This window comes from Hemicordylus capensis, chromosome 5 (genome assembly GCF_027244095.1).
Source record: "Hemicordylus capensis ecotype Gifberg chromosome 5, rHemCap1.1.pri, whole genome shotgun sequence".
Taxonomy (NCBI): domain Eukaryota; kingdom Metazoa; phylum Chordata; class Lepidosauria; order Squamata; family Cordylidae; genus Hemicordylus; species Hemicordylus capensis.
The window spans coordinates 217,385,293-217,404,957 of NC_069661.1; the positions used below are offsets into that span (position 1 = coordinate 217,385,293).

General features: G+C 42.0%; 1 protein-coding gene across 2 annotated transcripts in view; it reads left to right on the plus strand.

Moving 5' to 3' along the window:
- KCNJ4 (potassium inwardly rectifying channel subfamily J member 4) overlaps positions 1–19,665 on the plus strand; it is a 43,643-nt gene that overhangs the window by 8,412 nt on the left and 15,566 nt on the right. The gene's annotated exons all lie outside the window — the stretch shown is intronic.

Genomic DNA, 19,665 nt, shown 5'->3' on the forward strand with positions numbered 1-19,665 from the left:
CTACTGAAAGTAAGCAGCCCTATAGAGTCACTGGTGAGTAAGTTTGGATGCTGCTCAGTGGAACATTTTTGGGGTTCTATTCTATTCTGTTCTGTCTATGGGGGTCTGTGGAATCGGGGAGCCAGCATTATGTAATGGTTAGAGTGCTGAACTGGGGAGACCTGAGTTGTAATTCCATGGAGTGATTCTGGGCCAATCACTTATCTCTCAGCCTAACCAACTTCACAGGGTTGTTGTGAGGGTAAACATAACCACGCACATCTCTCTGGACTCCTTGGAGGAAGAGTGGTATCTTAGTGTAATAATAAATACATAAATTCTGGGTAGCTATTAAAAGTTATTATCTTGACCTGTGAGCGTTCTCTACTGATGCACTTTAGAGGGGTTCAAAGAGCTGTGGGGGTTTCTACAGTAAGGCCCATCCTCAAAAAAATAAATAAAAGCAGCCCAGTAATTTCAATCTGTAATATCTCTGAATATTGAGTGAAGTTTCTGTGCTTCTCTGCCAGGGTTCTGAAAGCAATTCTATCCCAGTTTGATCCAAATTATTTGTATAATGGTAAGGTAAAGGTTCTCCAGGAAAGAATGTCATTATCCCTCCCCATGTGATGATATTGGCTGGTGCATGCACACACACGTGTGTGTAGAGCAAGGATTCTCAACATTAGGTCCCCAGATGTTATTGGACTCCAACTCCCATAATCCCCAACCAAAGGCCGCTGGGGCTGGGGATTATGGGAGTTGAAGTCCAGTAACATCTGGGGACCCAACGTTGAGAATCCCTGGTGTAGAGGTTTTGCTGTTCACCCTTTTGGTTGAGTCTGTCCAGTAGCAGCATTTTACTTGCAATGAGACCAACAAAAAGCAAGGAAAAGCACACTAGTGACTATATCCCACTTTTCTGGCTCACATATCTTTGCTACACTTAGTCACAGTTAGGTGTACTTCACAAATAATTCTGTGATTAGTGTTCTTACTATACCCATTTTACAGATGAAAATTGAGGCTGCAAGATGGATTCAAAACCCACTCCAGGAGGTCTGTTGCTGTGCAGCATTTTGAATCCAAGCCTTCAGGGTCCATGAGCACTCTATCCAGTAACAGCTATGAAATTTATACAAGCTTTTAACCAGTTAATGTTGGTTTGAGAACATTCTGAACAGTCAGTGTTTTAGCTGTTATCTAATTGTACTAGTTTAATCCAACAAAGCAGTCTGTGACCACTTGCATCTTATAAACCAGTTCCTGAATCCTTATTCATAAACGCACAGCTTCCCAGACTATTGCTAAAATTGGTTTGGTTTTTTTTAAACTGTGATAAAAATATGGCTCTCAGCAGCACACAGTCTGCCAACAGGTTATGCCAATATCACGTGAACATATTGTTGCTTCTGCATGCCTGAGAGGCAAAGACAAATAAATCAAAATTGCTTTAAGTTGTAGGTGGACAAACACAATGCGAAAATCAGATGCAATTTTCCTGACAAGGAAAATTAACCCTGGTTTTGAACACCTTCTCAAAGATTGTGCTGGACTTTAGATGGTTTCACTAGTTTAGAAGCACTCCAGGATCTAGCACTGGGACAGCAATAGCTATTTTGGTCCTTGCATGTTTACTCACTGATGTACAATATATGGCAATTAGGAGTTATGCATATGGAGATGAATTTTGCCAGACTGGCATCTACCACATGGTAAGCACAGAATACTCTACAGTGAAGTGGCCTGGAGGGTGTGAAATACTGAGTCAACTTAGAATCAATCTCATTCAAACTTGACTGCTTGCAGTACTTTCAGTTACTTCTGGCTGTCCGTTTGAAGGCTATATTCTAGTTCTGAGGTGGCTGACCCAAGGCTCTCCAGCTGTTGGAGTCCAACTACAACACCCAGCATCCCCAGCTGAAGTACATTGCAGGTAGGGATCATGGGAGCTGTAATCCAATAATAGCTTGAGGGTGACACGTTGGCTACCCCTGTTCTATTTCAATGATACAAGTGAAACGACTCTTGAATCATTGAAATAGAAAAGGGGTGGATTTGGTCGACTTTCATGCCCTCTCAAAAGCTCAGATTCTAACCCTATCATTGCATCAGATTAAGCAAAGCTTTCTCCACCATCACATTTCCATTTCAGAAAAGTTTAAACCTGTTGAATTTCTGCCTGCCATGCAGCTGTTAGAAACACAGGAGCTACTAGAAAAAAGATGGAAATGTTAATCGAGATATATGTGTATTCTTTTCTAAAACAGGAAATATTGTGGGATGAGAGAATCCTGCACTGATCCTGGCCCTTTGCCAGTGTACTTTATTATTAGGCCATTGTTCAGGGCAGGATCAGTTATAAATATGGTGTGCAACTCACCTGCACATTTCCGTGATTCATGAACAGCCTAATGCCACATTTATATCAGGATGCTTTCTTTCCTGCTCTTGTTTCTAATATATTATTTATTTTACTCGCATCCTTACACACTGGGTTATATGGGTATCCCTCAAGAGGATGTGGGTGGCATTTACTTATCTGTTACCCTGCTTAATCAAGTTATTATTATTCGTTCACAGTACTTGTGCATTTAAGCAAAACAGTGCAATGATGCAAAAAATGAGATGGGGGCGGGGAGGACCAGCCAAGTAAGAAAACGGCACAAAGAAAACCTTGCACGGTGAGAGTCTAAAATATTCAAGGTGCTGAATTTTTGTTTATACACTTTTTAAAATGGTGTTCTCAAGCTGGGAAATGCATCACAACAACTACTTTTGGGCCATGTATAACCAGCCATAGTTTGTCCCTTTTCAAAGCGATGCAGTTTTACGTGAGGAAACACCCGTACTGGCACCCATTCACTTTCAGTGTAGATAATGTAGCTCAAATATTATTCAGCATGTGTCTTTTAAGGACAGCTAGATGTTCAGCCTATAAGGTATTAATGAAAGGCTTCATGTTGTGTCACGGCATTGCAAAAGGAAAAACAAAGCACATTTACAAGCATGGACCAGATTGTTAGCTGATGTTAACCAACATGACTTTACACCAGCTGAGGACCTAGCCCTTGGTGTCTGGACTGTGGTTTTATTCCTGCATCTCTGCTACATATCAAAGATAAAAACCAGGTTTGCTGTGAACACCCCAAAAAACTGTTCCAGCAGATCTCTCCCCAAACATCCTTTTCGGCACAAAGCTACTCAGCCTCATAATGGTAAAGGGAAAGTGTGCCGTCGAGTCGGTGGCAACGCCTGGCAACCACAGAGCCCTGTGGTGTGGTTGTCTTTGGTAGAATACAGGCGGGGTTTACCATTGCCTCCTCCTGCGTTGTATGAGATGATGCCTTTCAGCATCTTCCTATATCGCTTCTGCTCAATATACAAGTTTCCCATATTCTGGAACCGGCACAGTCTGCTTAATCATGATGAATGCTGTGATGTTGCATATCTTGTTGAAAAAAAAGCTACTGTGGGTACACTGAGGAATATGGCCCTTTGTTCTCAGTTTCCTCATAGTTTTCTCCTCATAGGCTTTAACTTAACTCTCTTTCCCTCTTTATTTCTAATGAGAACCAGCATGGGGTAGTGGTTCGAGTGTTGGACTAGGACTGGGCAGACCCCAGTACAAATCCCCTTCAGCCATGAAACTCACTGGGCGACTCTGGGTCAGTCACCTATCCCTCAGCCTAACCTACCTCACAGGGTTGGTGTGATGAGGATACCATGTGCACTGCTCTGGGCTCCTTGGAGGAAGAGTGGGATATAAATGTATAAGTAAGTAAATAAATGTTCTGTTCTGTTGATGTTCAGGTAGCAATATCCCTGATGTTAGGATGTATATTATGCATACATGTGCAAGCGCATGTGCGTGCATACATAAATCAATGACAGAAGCTTTCTTTGTTTCTCTTTCCCCATCAATAGCCGTATGTAGCAAAACTGGGTCTGGCAACGATTGAACTGTTTAGAATTTGGTTATGTCATGGGCTCTCATGTTGACCTTATTTTAGGTGATAGCCAGATTATCTGGGTATGTCACTTTCTTTAGTACAAAACAATGCTATTTCTGCTTAATCAAACTAAGGGTAAAAACTCCCCATCTAAACACCACCATCACTGTTAAATGACAACCTGAATTTTTAGCTAGAGAAGATTATTTAAATTAGAATGGTGATTACATGTAATTAGACCAACAGAGTTTGTCTATGTGTCCTAAAAGCATTGCAACTAAAAAAAACCCTGATGTAGTGTGTAGCTTTTAAAGAGACTGAGCTATAAATCAGGACTTCCCTGGTTTGAATCTCACCTCTTCCACAAACTTATTAGGAGGCTTTAGGCAAGCCTGTCCCCATCAGCTGCAGGGGTGGCCCCCAACAAGTAGTTTGTCCCCCATTTCTCCCCCCCCACCCATTTATGCTTTATGAACAGAGCAGGATTTATTTTAGTGAAAATATGTTCAGGATGAGAGTGTTAATGTGAAGTATATGATTATTTCTGTTTCAAAAATCTAACATTTGGGACACAGCTCGCCCACCCAGAAATGCACTTCTGTGTTCCCCCTCAATATTTGTTTGTTTGTTTGTTTTGGTGCCACCACTGATCAGCTGCAATATGGGAATAATAATGCTTACCTAATTTACAAGGATGTTGTTAAGATTATATCAAGATAATATATGGGAAATTCTTTCAAGTGCTACAGATGATATGCTAAGTCTAATTGTTAGTCAAAACAGCCTCATACCTTGACTGAGAAATGAAGAAGAGATTGTTGCCTTTCAATACAATGTTCTTCCTTTTTGAGGGAAGTCAATATGCATTTTCAGGAAGCTATGGGATATCACATGTTAAGAGAGCACCTTCTTTGCCATGACCCTGCTGCTTTGTTACTGTCTTCTAGAGAGGCCCCCTTGTTAAGGTCTGGTAGCGACCAGGGACCAGCCTTTCTCTGTGGTTGCCCCGGGGCTTTAGAATATGCTCCCCACTGAAATAAGAGCATCTTCTTCTCTGTTTGTTTTCAGGAAGACCCTCAAGACTCACCTCTTCTCACAGGCTTTTAATTATAATTAATTTTAATAATTGGTTTTAATAGCTGTTTTATGTTATTGTTTTATTGTAGTTAGTGGATTTCAATCTGTGACTTTTTATATCATTTAAAATTGTGTGCACCTCCTAGAGATGTACCTATCAGGCAGTATAAAATATGATAAATATAAAAATATGATAGATAAATAAATAAATAAATAAATAAAATTAAATAAAAACAATAAAACTGATATGTAAATGCAATTTTAAATCTCTTAATAAAAACACACAGCAGATAAAAATGAAACAGAACAAAACTCACAATAAATACAATCAAAGGCCATCAGGGGGGATTAAAACACCAAAAGGCTAAGGAGTGTCACTAAAAGCCTAGGAAAACAGTCATACTTTGCCAGGAGCCAGCTAGGGACTTTTATAGAGGATATGCAACTATTTTGGGGACCAAACAACTTTTTGGCATGTGTTGTGGTGTCCGAGGTTCTGGGGAGCAGCTAGGACATTTTGTTGGCTCAGAACACTTTGCTCTCATGAGCAGCTTCTCTTCCTCCATCTCCTTCCCCTTCCTACTGACCATCCATCCCGTGGGGAAGCCAGAGGGGAGGTTCTGCTTCAGTGGCAGGTGCAGCAGGGACACAGACAGGTGGGCCCAACAGGTGCCACTTACTTCCTTCATGTGGTGGTGGCAATGAGAAGTTAGTAGTTGCTAACTAACTTCACTGTTAGCAGTTAGCTAACTAACTTTACTCAGTTAGCAGCTACCTCTGCTGAGTAAAAAGGCACCTTTTAAAGTGGTGAGTCTCTTCTATTAAAGTGGTGAGTCTCTTCTATTAAAGTGGTGAGTCTCTTCTCCCCTGCTAACTGGGCAAAGAGGCACCTTTTACTGTGGTGATTCTCTTTATTTAGCAGGGGGAGAGTAACTGGCCCTATCCACCCCCAGCACAGTATTTCCAGTGACTGTTGTTGGTGTCTATCTTATGTTTCGTTTTAGAATGTGAGCCCTTTAGGGACAGGGAGCCATCTTATTTGTTATTTCTCTTTGTAAACCGCCCTGAGCCATTTCTGGAAGGGCGGTATAGAAATCGAATTATTAATCATCATCATCATCATCATCATGGGGAGAGCAACTGGCCCCCAGCACAGCATTCCTTCAATGGCCGATGCTGGTGTTACTTTGTGTTTCTTTAAAATGACTGTGAGCCCTTTGGGGACAGGGGAGCAACTTATCATTTATTTTTCTCTGAAACCCACTGTGAAACCTTCCATTGAAAAGCAATATATAAATGTTTGTAGTTGTAGAGAACAGCAAGCGAGCGGGAGGCCATGCAGGCACAGCATGCCAAGAGACTGGCGTGGTAGCTAGCTGGCTGCCCTGCCTTGAGCCAAGCAGTGAAATTGCTGGCCTGGCTGGCTTTGAAGGAAGGAAACGGGAACAGTGCAGTTGCCGTTTGTTAAAGAGTGGATCCTGACACATTTCGAGCAAAGACTCTTCTTCAGGGGACTACAACATATAAAACATATTAATTAGGATAAGAATGAGTTATAAAAGGAACTATATGAAATGACACACAATTTAAAAAGCCAGATAGAAGCAAGCCATGATTATAACCTTATAAAAAAAGAAATAAGATAAACCTCAAGTACGAAGACAAGAGAATTTATAATAAATAACTTTTTACAAACAGATTAAAACAGTATGACAAAGATAGATAAATTAACTAAACCAAGGTTATGATAAATAGCTTTTTATAAACAAACTAACACATTCAAACAGAGCCAGTGTGGTGTAGTAGGTAGAGTGTTGGACCAGGACTGTGGAGACCTGAGTTCACATCCTCATTCAGCCAAAACTTATAGGGCGACTCTGGGCCAGTCATGTATCTCTCAGCCTAACCTACCTCACAGGGTTGTTGTGAGGATAAACAGAATCATGTACACCATTCTGGGCTCCTTGGTGGAAGGGCAGGATATAAATGTAAAAGAACAAAACAAAAACAAAAAATCCAAAACAAAGGTATTAAAACAAACTGAACCACAGATAATAGTAAATCACTTCTTACAAGCTGGCTATTTGCTATTTACTACTGTTTTAATCTGTTTGTGAGATTATAATCATGGCTTGCTTTAATCTAATTTTTTAAATTGCATGTGGTTTCATAGAGTTTCTTTTATAACTATTTCTTATTATCCTCACTGGTATATTTGATATGTTGTAGTCCCCTGAAGAAGAGTCTTTACTCAAAACAAGTCGGGATCTACTCTTTAATAAACTGCTACTGCACTGTTCCTGTTTTCTTCCGTCCTATTGTGGACATGGTGCTTTCCCCTCCTGTGTGCTTCTGGCTGGAGAGAGCAGGTTGGGTGACCCGTGGGGAGGAGGGCAGAGAGCTCTGTGTGTGTGCTAAACCTAATCAGGCGAGGAACTTACAGTTATGAAGCTGGGGCCTTGAGAATTCAGCACCTCGACAGCAGTCCGAGCAGACATGCAGCTCACCTGGTCATCAGCTTCACAGTGGTGAACTGTATTTATTCTCAAATTATCATTTTTAAATCAAAATATGCATATATAGTACCAATGCACATTTGCAAATTTTATGCAAAGTGGGGACTTGTTGCAGACTTTTTGGGGTAAAAAGTGTCCTCTATTTCTGCTTTTTTGGTGATGGATATCTTCTTTTTTCACCCTCTGGACCTGGCAACCCTATGCCGAAAGGATGACACCGAAGGTCATCCCCTAAACCCTATTCCATATATCTTTCTAAACATATATCTACAGCATACACGTGATGTACTTGGGCATACTCATATGTATCGTGGAGCACTTCTCTTGTGGGATTTAGAAGGAGGGGCATGAAACGGCAAGAAGCGTGGGTGCATCAAGGCTAGAGTAGGCCCTGGGACAAGAAGTGAAGATGGGCCCCTAAGTTTCCAACTTCTTCTTCAGAGAAGCATGAGGGGGAGGAGCAAAGAGCAATCTGTTACCCAGCCGGCAAGATCCTGTCCCTCAGGGGCTCAGGGACATTTGTCTCCCCCTTGTTCAATTGTAACTATGCCCTGGCAGGAAGTCTATACCCCAGGACCTAGTTACTGCTTTCACATTATGATGATACACGCAGCACACACTATTGTAAGACAAAAGATGCTTTGTGTGTGGGTTTTATTTATTTGTTTGTTTATTTATTTATCAAATTTGTACACCGCCCCAAACTTCCGTCTCTGGGCGGTTAACCATAGCATAAAACAAGTTAAAAACATATACAAAAACTAAAAAACAATTTAACGATTTGAAAATAAACCAGAAATTAAAACCTAAAAATGTAGGAAGCTGAGAAAGCTTAGGTGAAAAGATGGGTTTTCAAGTGTTGCTTGAAAATTGCCAGAGATGGGGAGGATCGTATCTTAACAGGGAGCGCATAGGTATGTGTTGAGGAGTAGGAAACAGGTAAATGGGGAGTCTGTGGTTATGACTGTGCAGATATGCCTGATGGCAAACCATGAAGTACAGTGCAAATATCCCAAGGCTATAAGCCCAGATTTCAGTTAAAATGTACATTAGTGACATGACAAGAGATATATCTGTTGCCAATGTTTATAGGGGCATTAGATGTCTTCCCATACAGTACATGCTCAAACCTGATTATTTATCATGATCTGTGTCTAATTTGATAGCAAGTTGCTATGTACATTTATATAACAGCTCTTATGCCAACTTTTTTCTTTCTCAAGATCAGTGTTCTTCACTCACGGCTGATGTTTGACTTTTCTGGCCCTGTTCGATATTAAAGTTGCTGGTTTTGTGTGAAGTATTTGCTGTGTTGTGCCCTGGAAGCAGCAACTGGATTGTTGTGGGTCCATCCACATGGGACTTTGTGGGAAGAAGGGTTGAATGTACTCATTCAGCATAAGGACAACCAACCTCAGTATATCAACTCAAAACACTTGGTAGTAATGCATCCTCAAATCCTAGTTCCTACCTGCAGCTGCATTATTTAATTGCTTCAGTGTCAGTGAATCATCTCACCTGTGGTCATGAGAGGGTTTCTATAATGCCTAAGTCATCAGTAAATAATATTATGTAAATAATCAAATGCCTTAATTTATAAATGAGTAACTCTGCCATTTCCTAGCACACTACTTGTGCTTTTTGATGTGTGGCGTAAACAGGCAGAAGGTGTTTGTAAGACCTGTGCAGACAAATAATGTTGATTTCACACAAACAATAGTTGGTGTGAAGTGCCTTATCAGAAGTGGGAGTGTTACACTTGTAAAGCGTGAAATTCTTCCTCCCAAGTTGCTATGTTGCACTAGTGTTTATATGTATAGCAGACTGCTCTTTTCCCCCGCCTCGTGTTTGACATGTTAAAAAAATGAAGATATGTTGCAAGCCGTCTCCAGAAACAACAAAAGACATTTGGGTGCCTGAAGTAGAAGATACAAATGGCGCCCCCCTCCTCATGGTGATAAAAATGGAAGAATAAACCACATAATAGATACTTGGCTGCCCTTTAATGGTCCCTCAATGTCTGTCACCTACCTCACCCTGCCTAATGGTTGCCATTCACTTATGTGGGAGCAAGTAAATGAGAAATTTAGCCACCTCGGGTCAGAGATATCGAGACAGCTTTTGCCCTCAGTACAGACTATGGGAAACACCTATATTGGGCAGCAGCGATATAGGAAAGATGCTGAAAGGCATCATTTCATACTGCGCAGGAGATGGCAATGGTAAACCCCTCCTGTATTCTACCAAAAGATAGTCACAGGGCTCTGGGGTCGACATCGACTCGACGGCACACTTTGCCTTTACAACAATGTTCCCTATCAGGGTGAATGATAGAAACTAAAGGGATGCACTTGGGGACATTAGTGATGTGAGAGGGAGACTAAACCTCTCACTTGCTTTCTGCTAACCATGCTCCCCTATTCATTCCTGCACTGAACACGACTAGAAAATCTCCAAGCTTCCTTACAACTTTTAATGTTCCATGTGTTCCATAACAAAACATTTCCTCCTCTTCATTTTATGTAGCATATAAGTTCACACCATTTTCCTATCCAAACTCCTCCCCTTTAAATAAATAAAAAAGGTCACACACACACAAACAAAAAAGACCCCAGTCAAGAATTACTCAGCACTACTTTTCTACAAAAATATCTGTCACAATGCATACCATACTTGGAATGGTTTCCAAATTACCTAGAACTTGTCATGAGCTCCCCTCTTTAAATAAGCAATTCTTTCATAAGCTGCCAAAAGCAATAAATCAGGTATCCATTAACTTTCCATTTCTGTAGTGTGAAGTGTTTAGCCAGAACTAATGCTCTCAGTCATAAATTGTTTGTGCCTCTAGCTAAATTCCAGTCACTTGGTATACGTCCAAGTATCAGTATTGAAGCTGTAAATTCAAAATTAGAACTCAGTACCAAAGATATTATTTGAAAAACCTCCATCAAGAAGGTGGTAACAAATTTATAGCCCCATATAAGATGTATATCCCATATAATCCTGCATTACCTGTATTGCACTGTCAAAAGTTATTGGTATTTAAAAGGACAAATTGATTAGGTCTTCTTGGAGTCCAGTATGATTTAAATACAGTATAATTTATTTATTTATTACTGGATTAGTTTTAATCAAGAAATCCAATGTTGTCTTGCTAATATTGGATAATGTCAACCAATCAAGTGGCAATAACTTTATATTTAAATCTTTACTTCACTTATCCCTTTTCCTATCCACTACGTACACCTGCCTTGAACTCCCTCTTTTCCAGTGCTCCTTTCAACACCACTAAATTTTTATTCATTCATTCATTCATTTGATACATTTGTATACTGCCCACTACCGAAGTCTCTAGGCAGTTTACAGTGTAAAACAAAACAAACCAATAATTTACCAGTTAAAAAATAAAAACTAGATTAAAATATCCATAAAACACCAACTACCTAAAAAGCTTGAGTGAAGAGATGTGCCTTTGGCATAGCGGGGAAATGCTTGACTAACAAGCAGAAGGTTGCTGGTTCTAATCCCCGCTGGTATGTTTCCCAGGGTATGGGAAACACCTATATTGGGCAGCAGCGATATAGGAAAATGCTGAAAGGCATCATCTCATATTGCGTGGGAAGAGGCAATGGTAAACCCCTCCTATATTCTACCAGAGAAAACCACTGGGCTCTGTGTGCGCCAGGAGTCAAAATCGACTTGATGGCACACTTTACCTTCAAAAGCCAACAGGACTGGAGCAGCTCTAATCTCGGTAGAAAATGTATTCCACAGTCCTGTGGCAACTAAAGAGAAGGCACAACTTTGAGTTGCCGAGCTAGTAGTACTCTCAGACAAATCTCCCCTGAAGAGCTTAATAGGTGGTGGGGTTCATAACGAAGAAGGTGTTCTCTTAAATACAGTGGGACCAAGCCGTTAAGGGCTTCATAGGTAATAACCAGCACTTGGTATTTTGCCCGGAAACCTTTTGGTAGCCAGTGTAGATCTTTTAGAATCAGAGTAATATGGTCTCTATGGGACATCTCAGAGACCAATCTGGCAGCAGCATTTTGCACCAATTGCAGCTTCCGTACTACATACAAAGGCAGCCCCACATAGAGTGCATTGCAGTAGTCAAGCCTGGAGGTTGCCAACATGTGCATCACTGTCTTAAGGTCACTCACTACCAGGAAAGCGTGCAGTTGGCAAACCTGTTGAAGCTGATGAAAAGCACTCCTCTGCCTCCACCTGAGGTATCAGAGAGAGGGTTGGGTCCAGAAGTTATCCCAAACTACGAACCTGTTCCTTCTGGGGGAGTTTCACCCCTTCCAGAACAGACAGATCTTTCCCAAACTGCAGCTGCCTCACAGTGAGTACTTGCATCTTGTTTAGATTCAGTCTCAGTTATCCCTCATCCAGCCCATTACTGCCTCAAGGTAGGCATTTGGGGAAGATGTTATGCTATTGCCTGATGAAGCTGACATGGAGAAGTAGATTTGGGTGTCATCAGCATACTGATAACACCCTGCACCAAATGCCCTGATTATCTCTCCCAGCGGTTTCATGTAGATGTTGAAAACCATTGCAGACAAAATGGAACCTCATGAGGGCTCAGTCCAAAATTTGCGTGTGATTCCAGGGCCTAAAAGTGGAACATATATTCTCTCTATATATATGAAGGAATCCATTAAAAACCTTTAATCTGGTGCCAATTATGTATCTGGCTATTTCAGGGCGATTGTGTAGTAGGATAAACATCAGCAAACTGGAGTCCCCTGCTTCAAATCTGGCTCTGAGGAATGCTGCTTGGTTCCTTTGGTGAGCTCAAGATCCTTCATAGAGCTGAAAGAGATGTGGATAAAATGGACTCTGTGGTAACAGCACTTGCAAGCTGGGCAACAGAAGTGGTAATGACTGAGGCACTCACACGTCATCCTCTCTCACTTCTCACAGTGGCACTCCAAAAACATTGGTGTCCGCGAGGAGAGCTGGTCTTATGGTAGCAAGCATGACTTGTCCCCTTAGCTAAGCAGGGTCTGCCCAGTTTGCATATGAAAAAGAGACTAGAAGTGTGAGCACTGTAAGAGATTCCCCTTAGGGGATGGAGCCACCCTGGGAAGAGCAGAAGGTTCCAAGTTTCCTCCCTGGCTTCTCCAAGATAGGGCTGAGACAGATTCCTGCCTGCAACCTTGGAGAAGCTGCTGCCAGTCTGTGAAGACAATACTGAGCTAGATAGACCAATGGTCTGACTCAGTACAGGTGAAACTCGAAAAATTAGAATATCGTGCAAAAGTTCATTAATTTCAGTAATGCAAATTAAAAGGTGAAACTGATATATGAGATAGACGCATTACATGCAAAGCGAGATAAGTCAAGCCTTAATTTGTTATAATTGTGATGATCATGGCGTACAGCTCATGAGAACCCCAAATCCACAATCCCAGAATATTAGAATATTGCATGAAACCAATAAAACAAGGATTGTAAATAGAACAATATCGGACCTCTGAAAAGTATAAGCATGCATATGTATTCAGTACTTGGTTTGGGCCCCTTTTGCAGCAATTACTGCCTCAATGCGGCGTGGCATGGATGCTATCAGCCTGTGGCACTGCTGAGGTGTTATGGAAGACCAGGATGCTTCAATAGCGGCCTTCAGCTCTTCTGCATTGTTTGGTCTCATGTCTCTCATCCTTCTCTTGGCAATGCCCCATAGATTCTCTATGGGGTTCAGGTCAGGTGAGTTTGCTGGCCAATCAAGCACAGTAATCCCATGGTCATTGAACCAGGTTTTGGTACTTTTGGCAGTGTGGGCAGGTGCCAAGTCCTGCTGGAAAATGAAGTCAGCATCCCCATACAGCTCGTCTGCGGAAGGAAGCATGAAGTGCTCCAAAATCTCCTGATAGACGGCTGCGTTGACCCTGGACTTAATGAAGCACAGTGGACCAACACCAGCAGATGACATGGCTCCCCAAATCAACACAGACTGTGGAAACTTCACACTGGACTTCAAGCATCTTGCATTGTGTGCCTCTCCATTCTTCCTCCAGACTCTGGGTCCTTGGTTTCCAAATGAGATGCAAAAGTTGCTCTCATCAGAAAAGAGGACTTTGGACCACTGAGCAACAGACCAGTTCTTTTTTTCTTGAGCCCAGGTAAGACGCTTCTGATGTGGTTTGTTGTTCAGGAGCGGCTTGACAAGAGGAATACGACATTTGAAGCCCATGTCCAGGATCCGTCTGTGTGTGGTGGCTCTTGATGCACTAACTCCAGCCTCAGTCCACTCCTTGTGAAAGTCCCCAACACTTTTGAATGGCCTTTTCCTGACAATCCTCTCCAGGCTGCGGTCATCCCTGCTGCTTGTGCACCTTTTTCTTCCACACTTTCCCCATCCACATAACTTTCTATTAATGTGCTTTGATACAGCACTTTGGGAACATCCAACTTCTTTTGCAATTACCTTTTGAGGCTTTCCCTCCTTATGGAGGGTGTCAATGATGGTTTTCTGCACAACTGTCAAGTCAGCAGTCTTTCCCATGATTGTGATTCCTAATGAACCAGACTGAGAGACCATTTCAAGGCTCAGGAACCCTTTGCAGGTGTTATGGATTGATTAGCTGATTGGAGTGGGACACCTGGAGCCTAGACTGTTGAACCTTTTCACAATATTCTAATTTTCTGGGATTGTGGATTTGGGGTTCTCATGAGCTGTACGCCATGATCATCACAATTATAACAAATTAAGGCTTGACTTATCTCGCTTTGCATGTAATGCGTCTGTCTCATATATCAGTTTCACCTTTTAATTTGCATTACTGAAATTAATGAACTTTTGCACGATATTCTAATTTTTCAAGTTTCACCTGTATATGGCAGCTTCCTATGTTCCTAATGAAAGACCTTTGCCAGTGATCTTCACTATTTGTTTAGCAAGGACCACTTTGGCAAAACAAACAAACAAACAAACAAACAAACAAACAAACAAACAAACACCTTCAACGTGAGAGCCATTTCCCATTCTGCACAGTACTGTGCTTTTCTAAGTGCTGGGAAAGCCCTCTAAGAGACACAGAGCTTTCTCTTAAGAGCTCTAGGAGGAAAGCACTGGGAAGGGCTACACTTCCCAGCACTCTGTGCATGCCTTCCAAGATGGTACAGGGACTCAAGGGGGTAGGGTTGCCAACTAGGGACTTCTATATAGGACATGCAACTATTTGGGGGGGAAAGGCCCCCCCCCCTTTTTTTAGGGCTGAGGGAGATTCCTGCCTGCAACCTTGGAGAAGCCGCTGCCAATCTGTGTAGACAGTACTGAGCTAGATAGACCAATGGTCTGACTCAGTATATGGGTTTCCTATGTTCCTATGCAAAGTGGAGACCCTTTGGAGGCTGTTTGGATCGAAATCATCCTCCGCTTCCAATTTTTGGTAATGGAGATCGACTTTCCCCCCCATCTGGACCCAGCAGCCCTAAAGAGGGCTCAGTTTCCCTTCAAGGAGTCGCACTGGTGCTGGGCAAAGTGCAGCACTGCATAGTTGAAATGGTCCTTATCCACATGGGGCCTGGGGGACTGTGCAGAGTATTCTGCTTCCCTTCACACAGGCCCAATAAACAAATAGGGGCCAATACTGGCTCCCAGGCTTTACAATGAAGAACACTGACTTATGCAAACATCAGGAGGCCTGTGCTTCACTGGGGGTGTGGGAATGAATAGAAGCTGGAGGTGGCAGGGTTTTCGTAACCTTTTCCTATGTCTCATGCTGGCTGTGTCATCTAGCAGGTCTTGCAGTACATCCCTTGCTTTTTTGCATTTTCTCCTCCTTCCCTCCACCATGTGGGCTGATCACGGCTCAAACTTTTAATTCAGATGGTAATTGAAATAATAATACGGGCAGAACCCTTCTGTCTCTAATGCTGCAGCTGGCTTTATGGAGCTATGAATAGCTCTGAGTCACGCTCTGAAGATGGTTTAACTTCCAACCGTTTGTTTTGTTCTCTGTATGTGTGTGGTTTGTTTTTTTGTTTGCATTGCTCCTAGGACTACTGGAGGGTGTGGGGAGCCACCACGCCCCTCTTCCTAACCCAAAATGTAACCAATTAGGAGCATGTTTATAAAATTTCTGTTTAAGCACTGGGGAGTGGGGTGACCTACAGAAATCAGTCTATTAATAATCATTGGGAGGACAGATTGGGAATGTTGGCATATACTTGGTCTATTTATACTTAAAAAAATTTTTTTAAAGACACATTGGATTGCATTCCCTCCTTCATAGCCTTCATTTGCTACGTTGGCTGAGCACAGTGAGACCCTGGTTTAATTCACACATTTGGCATTTTCCTTTTGGTTTATAATTTGCTATCTCCCTTGAATATTTAGATAGATCAATAAAATCTGGTGTGCACATTTCTATGTTTTTTCTACATATGCAATGAGCACATAAAGCTGGCTTATACTGAATCAGACCATTCATCCTTGGTAGGCAACCTTGGTAGGGTTGCCGGGTCCAGGTGATTAAAAAAAGTTGATATCCATTACCAAAAAGATGGATGTAGAGGATGCTTTCTACAAAAAGGTCTCCAAAAAAGTCTCCACTTTGCATAAAATATGCATACTGTATGTGTATTGGGATTATATATATATATGTATATTTTAACCCCTGCTAACTTGGCAAAGAGGCACCTTTTACCATGGTGATTCTCTTTATTTAGCGGGGGAGAGTAACTGGTCCTATCCACCCCCAGCACAGGACCTCCAGTGACTGTTGCTGGTGTCTATCATGTTTCTTTTTAGGCTGTGAGCCCTTTGGGGACAGGGATCCATCACTTATTTGTTATTTCTCTTTGTAAACTGCCCTGAGCCATTTTTGGAGGGGCGGTGTAGAAATCAATCAATCAATCAATCAATCAATCAAATAAATAAATAAAATAAAATATTTTGATAAAAATTGAAAAATTTGAGAATAAATATAGCTCACTGCTGTGAAGCCAATGACCAGGTATGCTGTATGTCTGCTCAGTCTGGTGCCTTGGTGCTGTTTTCTCAAGGCCCCGGCTTCTTAACTGTAAATTCACCTCCTGGTTAGGTTTTTTACCACCTCCCCATGGGTCACCCAGCCTGCTCTCCCCAGCCAGGCCAGCAGCTTCACCTCTTGGCTCAAGGCAGGGCAGCCAGCTAGCTACCAAGCCAGCCTCTTGGCCTGCTGGTGCAGCAGGGTGTGCATGGCCTCCCGCTCGCTTGCTGTTCTCTACGAACACAAACATTTATATACTGCTTTTCAACGGAAGGTTTCACAGTGGGTTTCAAAGAAAAATAAATGATAAGATGCTCCCCTGTCCCCAAACAGCTCACAGGCATTTTAAAGAAACACAAGGTAACACCACCATTGGCCATTGAAAGCATGCTGTGCTGGGGGCCAGTTGCTCTCCCCATGTTAAATAGAAGAGATTCGCCACTTTAAAAGGTGCCTTTTTACTGTAACTGCTAACTGAGTAAAGTTAGTTAGCTAACTGCTAACTTCTCACTGCCACCACATGAAGGAAGCCAGCTGCACCTGTTGGGCCCACGTGTCCATGCTCCTGCATCGCCTGGATCTGCAATCTGAAGCACAGCCCCTCTTTTGGATTCACCACTGGATGGATGATCAGTAGGAAGGGGAAGGAGACAGAGGAAGAGAAGCTGCAACGTGTTCGGAGTGAACAAAATGTTCCAGCTACTCCCCAGAACTTTGGACACCACTCATAATCAACTTGTGGAATTCTCTGCCACAAGATGTGGTGTCAGCTACTAGTTTGGAAGGCTTTAAGAGGGGTTTGGGTAACTTTATGGAGGAGAGGTCTATCAACCGCTACTAGCTGGAGGGCTATAGGCCACCTCCAGCCTCAGAGGCAGGATGCCTCTGAATACCAGTTGCAGGGGAGTAACAGCAGGAGAGAGGGCATGCCCTCAACTCCTGCCTGTAGGCTTCCAGCAGCATCTGATGGGCCACTGTGTGAAACAGGATGCTGGACTAGATGGGCCTTGGGCTTGATCCAGCAGAGCTGTTCTTATGTTCTTATGTCTTATGCACAACACATGCAAAAAAAAAAAAAAAAAGGCTATTTGGTCCCGAAAATGGTTGCAGTGCAATGGTTCCTCCATAAAAGTCCCTAGTCAGCAACCCTAAACATTGTTGAAGTACAACGGCCACAATGCCCAGCCACAATGGATTGTGTCTGTGGATGATGGGAGTTGTAGCTCTGCAACAACTGGAGAGCCAAAGTTGCTTACCCCCGTTCTAGTCCAAGATTTTCTAATGCAGGGATTTTCAAGCAGGAGTTTGTGAACCGGCGGCGGGGCGGGCAGGGGTACTTCAAAGGCTCATTGTGGGAGCCCTTCTGCCTCATAGATTCATTGTGTCAACCTGCTTGCCAGTCCGTCTCCAGGAGGGGAGAGGGAGGAGTATCAGTTTCCATGCAATGTAATAGGGGTTGTCAACACCTCAATATCTATATTATTATTATTATTATTATTATTATTATCATCATCATCTTGTTTACACAGTCAGACAGGTGTTATTGACTGGTTTGCTTTATCCAGACATCGAGTCCTTCCCAAGGACCTGGGATGGCTGAATTTTATTGTCAATGGTTATAGATATCGTCGCAGAATATAGGCTGTTCCCAGTAAAGCTGCTTTTTGTAATTGGCTGATGGTGATTTCTGTGGCCCCGATGGTGTTGAGGTGCTCTTCAAGGTCTTTTGGAACTGCACCCAGGGCTCCAATTACCACTGGGATTATTTTGGTCTTTTTCTGCCACAGCCTTTCAATTTCAGTTTGTAGATCTTTGTATTTGGTGATTTTTTCTATTTCTTTTTCTTCTATTCTGCTATCCCCTGGTATTGCTATGTCGATTATTTTGACTTGTTTTTCTTTCTTCTCGACTACAGTTATATCTGGTGTATTGTGTGGCAGATGTTTGTCTGTTTGTAGTCGGAAGTCCCATAATATTTTTACATCTTCATTTTCTTCAACTTTTTCAATTTTATGGTCCCACCAATGTTTGGCTACAGGTAGCTTGTATTTTTTGCAGATGTTCCAGTGTATCATTATTATTATTAATTGGATTTCTATACCGCCCTCCCAAAAATGGCTCAGGGCGGTTTACACAGAGAAATAATAAATAAATAAGTTGGCAAATAAAATAAATAAAATATAAAATAAAATATAAAATATTAAATTTAATAATAAATAAAATATTAGTAAAAACTGCAATTTTAGAAAATCTTATGAGGGGTGTGTGTGTGTGTCTGTGTATGTGTGTGTATGAAACACCACAGGGCACTTAACCTCATTCAAGTTGACCCTGACCTATAGAATGGAGTTACAGAACAGTGAACACAAAGCTTTGGAATTTCCACCCTCCCTCATCTCAGATAGGGTCCAATCCACCCCAATTTTGACCAAGGGATAAACAAGTAACTAATAGCCCAACTGTTAACATTTTAAATTTATGTGTGTATTATTTTATTTATTATTATTATTTATTTGCCTTCTATACCACCCTTCCAAAAATGGCTCAGGGCGGTTCACACAGAGAAATAATAAATAAATAAGATGGATCCCTGTCCCCAAAGGGCTCACAATCTAAAAAGAAACACAAGATAGACACCAGCAACAGTCACTGGAGGTCCTGTTCTGGGGGTGGATAGGGCCAGTTACTCTCCCCCTGCTAAATAGAGAATCACCATGTTTGGAAGGAGTGCAGAGATCTCTGACAGAAAGTATTTTAGTATTTGCATGAAATGATAATTCCCAAAATTTTCTGTGGATGGGGAAGTTATTACAATTAAACTATCATAGAACTGGTATACATTGTTTGTGTTAACATACCCTCAGTTTTTCCTTCTCTCCCTCCTCTGGCTTCCAATCTTTATATTTCTCCTTTTAAAGAGGAAAAAAAGAATAAATGTCATGTGTGAGACATCTTAAGTCAGGTTGCCTGCAAGCCACCTGTGGATGCTGATTCACTAGATAAAGATTGTTCTAGCTAGTTTCTGGCACTGGAGGTAGTGCATGGTATGATAATCTATTCGAGGTGATATAAGGATTCATAGTTGGATTGTGAAAGCTGTGAACTCAGCTTGTGCACTCATCATCACTAGTACATTTCAGCTTTGCTGGCAGA